Consider the following 7323-nt stretch of genomic DNA (forward strand, 5'->3'; position numbering starts at 1 on the left):
TGCGAGGGGGGGGGGGGGGGGGGGGCTTGTTACGTGACTTGCCCAGGGTCACACAGCTAGGAAGTATCAGAGGTAGGATTTGAACCCAGTACCTCCAATCTCCAGGCCTGGCTCTCCATCCACTGAGTCACCCAGCTGCCCCCTCCTTTCTGAATTAATTTTAAAAGTTCACCTGTCTTATAAATCACTTTTAATTAATTTTTATTATACAGCTGATTTTATTGGGAAATCTATATCACATACGTGGAGAAAGGGGAGAGACAGTCAGAGACTGAGAGACAGCCAGACTCAGAGTTGTGCATACATGTTGAATTTTTCTGCTTTAAAAGATGAGTAAACGTTTTCATAAATATGAGATTCATTTTAAGAATATTCTCTCTACATGTTCTTTTAAAAATATTCTCTCTACATCTTTTAAAAATAAAAGGTCAACTGCTAATATTCCGGACAAGGAAAAACTGTTACTGAATACATTGATTAAGATTTCCTTTTTATGCCTCTATTGTCAAGGCTTCAAAAAAAAAAATCTTTGGTGTTACCATTTAAAATAGCTGAATATGAGGGCAGCTGGGTAGCTCAGTGGAGTGAGAGTCAGGCCTAGAGACAGGAGGTCCTAGGTTCAAACCCGGCCTCAGACACTTCCCAGCTGTGTGACCCTGGGCAAGTCACTTGACCCCCATTGCCCACCCTTACCATTCTTCTGTCTAGGAGCCAATACACAGTATTGACTCCAAGACAGAAGGTGAGGGTTTAAATGAATAAATAAATAAACAAATAAACAAACAAACAAATAAATAGATGAAATAAAATAGCTGAATATACTTCCTTTGTCATCTCTATAGACAAGATTAAATGAAAGCATACTAAAAATCCATAGGTAATGCTTGAATTCCATATGGTTTTGCACTTCAAAGACATCCAGCCAGCTCACACTTTTACTTTCTTGATTCCCATCCAGAAGTCACTGGATCTTTGTTAGGCTAGTCCATATTATTCTTCTTTGAGAGAAGAAATTGTTTTAATCTTTGTACTTACATGCCCAGGATTTAGAAAAATGCCTGATACCTAGTAGACACCTAATAAACACTTCAATTAATGGAGTTGTTGCAAATGGAAATAAAAACAGAAATCTAATTCAGAGATTTTCCAAGGATTGCTTTCAAGGTAGAAGAATGGTAAGGGTAGGCAATGGGGGTCAAGTGACTTGCCCAGGGTCACACAGCTGGGAAGTGTCTGAGGCCGGGTTTGAACCTAGGACCTCCCTTCTCTAGGCCTGGTTCTCAATCCACTGAGCTACCCAGCTGCCCCTGATACATTCATTTTAAAATATTTTTCCATTTTTACATGATTCATTTTATTTCTCTCCCCTCTTCTCTACCCTCCCCCAGAGCTGATAAGCAATTTGTACAATGTGTTGTACAAATGTTATCACTTGAAACCTATTTCCATATTATTCATTTTTACTATTGAGCTGAAACCCCAAATCATATATCCATTTAAACAAGTGATAAGTGATAAGCTTTTCTTTTGTGTTTCTTCTCCCAAAGTTCTTTCTCTCAATATGAATAGCATTTTTTTCTCATAAGTCCTTCAGGATGTCCTGGATCACTGCATTGCTATTAGTAGCAAAGTCCCTTACATTGGATTGTTCCACAATGTTTTACTTTCTGTGTACAACATTCTACTGGTTCTGCTCATTTCACTCTGCATCAGTTCATTGAGGTTCTCCCAGTTCATATCGAAATCCTCCAGACCAGTGATGGGCAAACTACTGCCTGAATGCCAGATGCAGCCCCCTGAAATGTTCAATCCAGCTGCACAACATTATTCCTAATCTGACGAATACAACGAGTAGGATATAATACAATGAAACTTCGAAAGAGTTGCCTTAGAAACAGACTGACAGATGAGCATTTCCTTTCCTTTGGCCCCTTCTTTAAAAAGTTTGCCCATCACTGCTCCAGATCACCATTCCTTACAGCACAGTGGTATTCCATCACCATTTGTTCAGCTGTTCCCCAATCTAGGGACACCCCCTCATTTTCCAATTTTTTTGCCACCTCGAACAGCGTGGCTATGAATATTTTTTGTACAAACATGTTTCATTATTATCTCTTTAGAATATAAACCTAGTGGTATAGCTGAATCAAAGGGCATCCGATTTTTAAAAGTCCTTTGGGCATAATTCCAAAGCTGGATTAATTCTCAACCTCACCAGCAATGCATTAGTGTCTCAATTTTGCCACACCTCCCTCCAACATTTATTATTTTGCTTTACTGTCATATTGGCCCATCTACTCAGTGTGAAGTAGTACCTCAGAGTTGTTCTAATTTGTATTTCTCTAATCAGGAGGGATTTAGAACATTTTCATGTGATTATTGAGAGTTTTGATTTCTTTATCTGAAAACTGCCTACTCATGTCCCTTGACCATTTGTCAATTGGGGAATAGTTAGATTTTTTTTTTTGTACAATTGACTTATATCCTTATAAATTTTAGAGGTTAGACCTTTGTCAGAGGTTTTGTTATAAAATTTTTTCCTCTTCATTAGAGGTAAGATCACACTTTTCATTCATGATACTATTAATTTGGTTCTTTTTCCTTTTTTTTTAAATTAAGTTAACCAACACTTTATTTTATTTGTATTTTCAAAATACCAGCTCCTAGTCTTATTTATTAGTTCACTAGTTCTTTTACTTTCAATTTTATTGATTTCTCCTTTGATCTTTATGCTTTCCAATTTGGTCTTTATCTGAGGGTTTTTAATTTGTTCTTTTTCTAGTTTTTTTAGTTGCATGCCTTTCTCATTTTTGTTAATATAGGCACTCAGGGATATAAATTTTCCCCTGAGTACTGGTTTGGCTGTATCCCATAAATTTTTATATGTTATTTCCTTATTGTCATTCTCTTCAATGAAATCAGTAATTGTTTCTATGATTTGTTCTTTAGCCCACCAGTTTTAGAGAATAAGATTATTTAATTTCGAATTAATTTTTAATTTGCCTCTCCATGTATGTTTACTAATTATAATATTTTTTTAAACCCTTGTACTTCGGTGTATTGTCTCATAGCTGGAAGATTGGTAAGAGTGGGCAATGGGGGTCAAGTGACTTGCCCAGGGTCACACAGCTGGGAAGTGGCTGAGGCTGGGTTTGAACCTAGGACCTCCTGTCTCTATACTAATTATAATTTTATCGCATTATGATCTGAAAAATTTGCATTTATTATTTCTGCTTTTCTGCATTTGTTTGTAATGTTTTTATGCCCTAGTACATGGTCAGTCTTTGGAAATGTACCATGTGCTGCTGAAAAAAGTTATATTCCCTTTTATCCGTATTCACTTTTCTAGATATATCTATTGATTCTAATTTTTCTAAGATTTCATCCACATTTCTTCTTTCTCATTTATTTTTTGATTTGATTTATCTAGATCTGATAGAGGAAGATTCAGGTCTCCCACTAGTATAGTTTTACTATCTATTTCCTCCTTACTCTCCAATAGTTTCTCCTTTAAAATTATGGATGCTATACCATTTGGTGCATATATGTTGAGTACTAATATTTCTTCATTGTCTATACTGCCTTTTATCAGTATGTAATAACCTTCCTTATCTCTTTTAATCAGATCTATTTTTGCTTTGGCTTTGTCAGATATGACTGCAACTCCTGCCTTCTTTTTTTCAGTTGATGCCCAATAAATTCTATTCCAGCCTCTTACCTTTACTCTGTATGTGTCTACCTGCCTCATGTGTGTTTCTTGTAGTTAATATATGGTAGGATTTTGGTTTTTAATCCACTCTGCTATCTGCTTCCATTTTCTAGGTGAGTTAATCTCATTCACATTCGGAGTTATAATCATCATCTGTGTATCCCCATCATTTTGATTTCCTCTCTTAATCTTGCCCTTTCTCCTTTCATGATTTCCCCCCATACCAGTGTTTTGCTCTTAATCAATCCCCCATTCCCCCTTCCTTATTTTACTTTCCTTCTCACTACCTCCCTTCTTATTCCCTTCCTATTTCTCTTTAGGGTCTTTTAATTGAGCCCCTCAATCTTTCCTCCCTTTTAATACTCCCCTCCCCACACACTCCCATCTCTTCCTTATTCTCATTCAACTTCTCTGTAGGGTAAGAGAGAATTCTATTCCTCAATAAACCTGGCTGTTCTTCCCTCTTAGAACTGATTTCACTGAGGAATAAGGTTTAAGTATTACCTGTCACCACTCTTTTCCTCCCCTTCTTATAATAGAATTCTCCCCCCACCCCATCTGCCTCTTTATGTGATATAATTTATCCTATTTTACCTCTTCCTTCTTCTTCATGTCATCCTTTCCTCCCCCTAATTTGTTTTTTACTTATCATCTTACACAGCTTAATACCACAGCCTCTGCCTCTGTATAATTCTTCTATCTACTATAATAATGAAAGCAATTTTTAAGAGTTATAGATATCATTTTTCCATATAGGTATATAATCAATTTGACCCTATTGAAACCCTTGAAAAATTTTCCCCTCCTTTATTGTTTACCTTTTTATGGTTCCCTTGAGTTTTGTATTTAGACATCAAATTTCCCATTTAGTTCTGGTCTTTTCTTTAGGAATGATTGGAAATCTTCCATTTTCTTATATTCTCATACTTTCCCCTGAAAGTATATAGTCAGTTTTGATAGGTAGGTGAAAATGAATAAAAATGTCCTCTTCTATACTTTCTTCATCATCTTGAATATTTTTAAATCCCGTAAGAAGAACAGTCCTCTTAGAAATTCCTGAAAATACCTGTAGCTTCTTGATATGTTTTTCCATATGTGGGGAAACAACAACCTGATAGCAGCTGGTATTTGTATGAAGAGGATATTTCTTGTGCTTGAGAATATTATCAGCAACTCCATTTTGAAGAAATGTTAATAACCGCTGTTTGGGTATTTATATTATACTCCACGTGTTCTACTTCTCCACCCCCATTCTGGGATTTACTGAAACTCAGTGCTAATTTGTCTCTCATCTATTCTTCAGGTAATTCATTAGGTATTCCAGCAACATTAATCTTTTTCTTAGAAATCTTCGAATGAACCTGAAAAATTAAACCTGTTTTTAGTGGGACAGGTTTGGCCATCAGTTTCATCTCCTCTTTGTCAAATGTCACACAATGTTTTCCTCTTTTTATCACATTCTGGGCAACATATTCATCTTCAAAGGTGATAAGAGCTTGCCCTCTCTTCAGTTCATATTCAAGTTGTGTAGTTACTTGAGATGAACAGGAGATATTTAAATACTGATCGTCATCCTCAAGGCTCTCCACCGATGTGAACTTCATTTTCTCTGTAGGAATATTCCTTTTAACCAGGTAAGATGAAGGTTGTTCCAACTCTCTTTCAGCTTTTTTAATTTCAATCTTTAGTTCAGTATTTCCTTTTGCCATTTCATCAATGCTCTTTTCTATATCACTTTTCTGGGTCTTCTATTAATTGTTTCAATTTCTCTTCAATTTGCTTGTTGTTTTTATCTTCAAGATACATCTCAAGAAGCAGGTGTAAGTCTTCTTTTTGAACCGTTGCCATTTTTTCCTCTCCCTATTTGAGGTCCTCCACCTTGCCAAATGCAGAACCGGGTAGTGGCGGGAAGGGCAGTGCAGAGCAGTGACAACAACAGCAGCACCAGCAGCACCAGCAGCAACTTGAAAGACGGAGCCACACTCTAAATCACTTTTAATTTAAAGAAACCCGTGTTCTTTATGCCACATGTTGTCCTTAACCAATTAGAGGAAATCTATTATCTCTCACCATAACTTGTCCTTGTACTATTACAAGAAAAATGCTATCTACATACCATTAACCATTCATCTAGGATGCAGGTGGCCTCACTCAATCAGTCGTTTCCTGGTGACAGGATGGAAAGAGAGGTTGTTGCTTTTCCACATTCCTGATGTCCACCCAATCATATTGTTTTCCCTATTTACAATGCTGCCTTCTAATTTTTGGAGTTTCTTCCTTTTGTCTATAAAATTATCTATTAGCCTTCATTAGAAGTCTTTTGGATTGCAGGGGATCTGGGAGACCCCTTTTGTGGGTAATTGCTAGCCTTCCCAATAAATTGATCATACTCAGAGCTTTGTGCCTTAATTTACCTTAATTTCAATTATGATAACTAGGGACCACAAAAGGACTAGAGGGAGGAGGTTGGCCCTTGAGGGCCTCCTCTTGGGGGAAATTCTTGTGAGCTCCACGGTTTTCCTGAGGGATTTTTCCCTGGAGGACAGCTCTGGGAACCTGACTTGCCTTTCAGTGCCAACTCTTCCAACCCAAGATAAGACCACAGTACTGTTGGAGTAGTTAAAATGTTGCTTGTGTTTTGGAGCAAATGTTTGGTAATAATTGGCAATGGACAATCCAAAAAAAATCCCCCTAAGGGACAAGGCCCTTGGAATATTTATTTTCATTCCAAGAGATGCTCCCATCTTAGGCTAGGAATGCTCATAAGGCATGCACCATGGATGACTTTTCAAGGAAGTCATTAATAGGCCCTCAGAGAATTTTTGTTTCTTTAAGTGGACCCCACATTTCAAACTGGGGGGGGTGTTTTCCATTCAAGAAAAGTTTAAGGACCCTGGAAATAGAGAATACTCTCAGCTGAAAAGAGAGAGAAAATGTTTTAAAACATATAAGAAAAGTCCAAATCTGGCTTGAAGTAAAAAGGGATTTAATTTGTACACACTAGAATTATGCTTTTAAGGAACTTTGCTACTAGTGTTTAATGTTGTTGTCTGTTTTTGAGCCAACAATATTTCATTACATTATAAATGGTTACTACAGAGAGAGATGGACAACAGGTTTTACCCTTCTGCCATCTGTCATAATTCTTCACTTAAGGAAGCAGATGTCATTGCTCGATGATCAATGCTTTGACATGTCAATGTACCAGGGCCATACTAGTGAGTTAAAGGAAATTTGTATGTCAGAAATTGTTTGTAGCTTCTAGTGGAATAAAACATACCATGTCCTGCATTTATCCAAGCTCCAACACGCTAATGGAGATGACCCTTGGCATAAAGAGACTGAAGGAGAAACAGAAGGTGTTAAAGAATTTGCTAAAGTGGGAGAGGCATGCTGGGAGCTAAGAAGGCAGAGGAAGGGATGCCCAGCTCACATTAACCCTCCAGATACACAAAATAAAATATAAATAAAGCCCATTAAGCCAAAGGAAAGCAGAGGGATATGTTTCATTGTGGTGAGAAGGTAGAATATCCCTGGGAATGTGGCATCTGGGGGAACCAGCAGGACCAGGACCAGCCCTATGGCTACCAAATAGCCTGAGGCAACAAACAGGC

General features: G+C 37.3%; 1 pseudogene; it reads right to left on the reverse strand.

Annotated features, from left to right (window-relative positions):
• The window catches only part of LOC123246506, a 9136-nt pseudogene extending 2213 nt beyond the window's left edge, over positions 1 to 6923 (reverse strand).
• Between the last annotated feature and the right edge of the window lie 400 nt (positions 6924 to 7323).

This window comes from Gracilinanus agilis, chromosome 4 (assembly GCF_016433145.1).
Source record: "Gracilinanus agilis isolate LMUSP501 chromosome 4, AgileGrace, whole genome shotgun sequence".
Lineage (NCBI taxonomy): Eukaryota > Metazoa > Chordata > Mammalia > Didelphimorphia > Didelphidae > Gracilinanus > Gracilinanus agilis.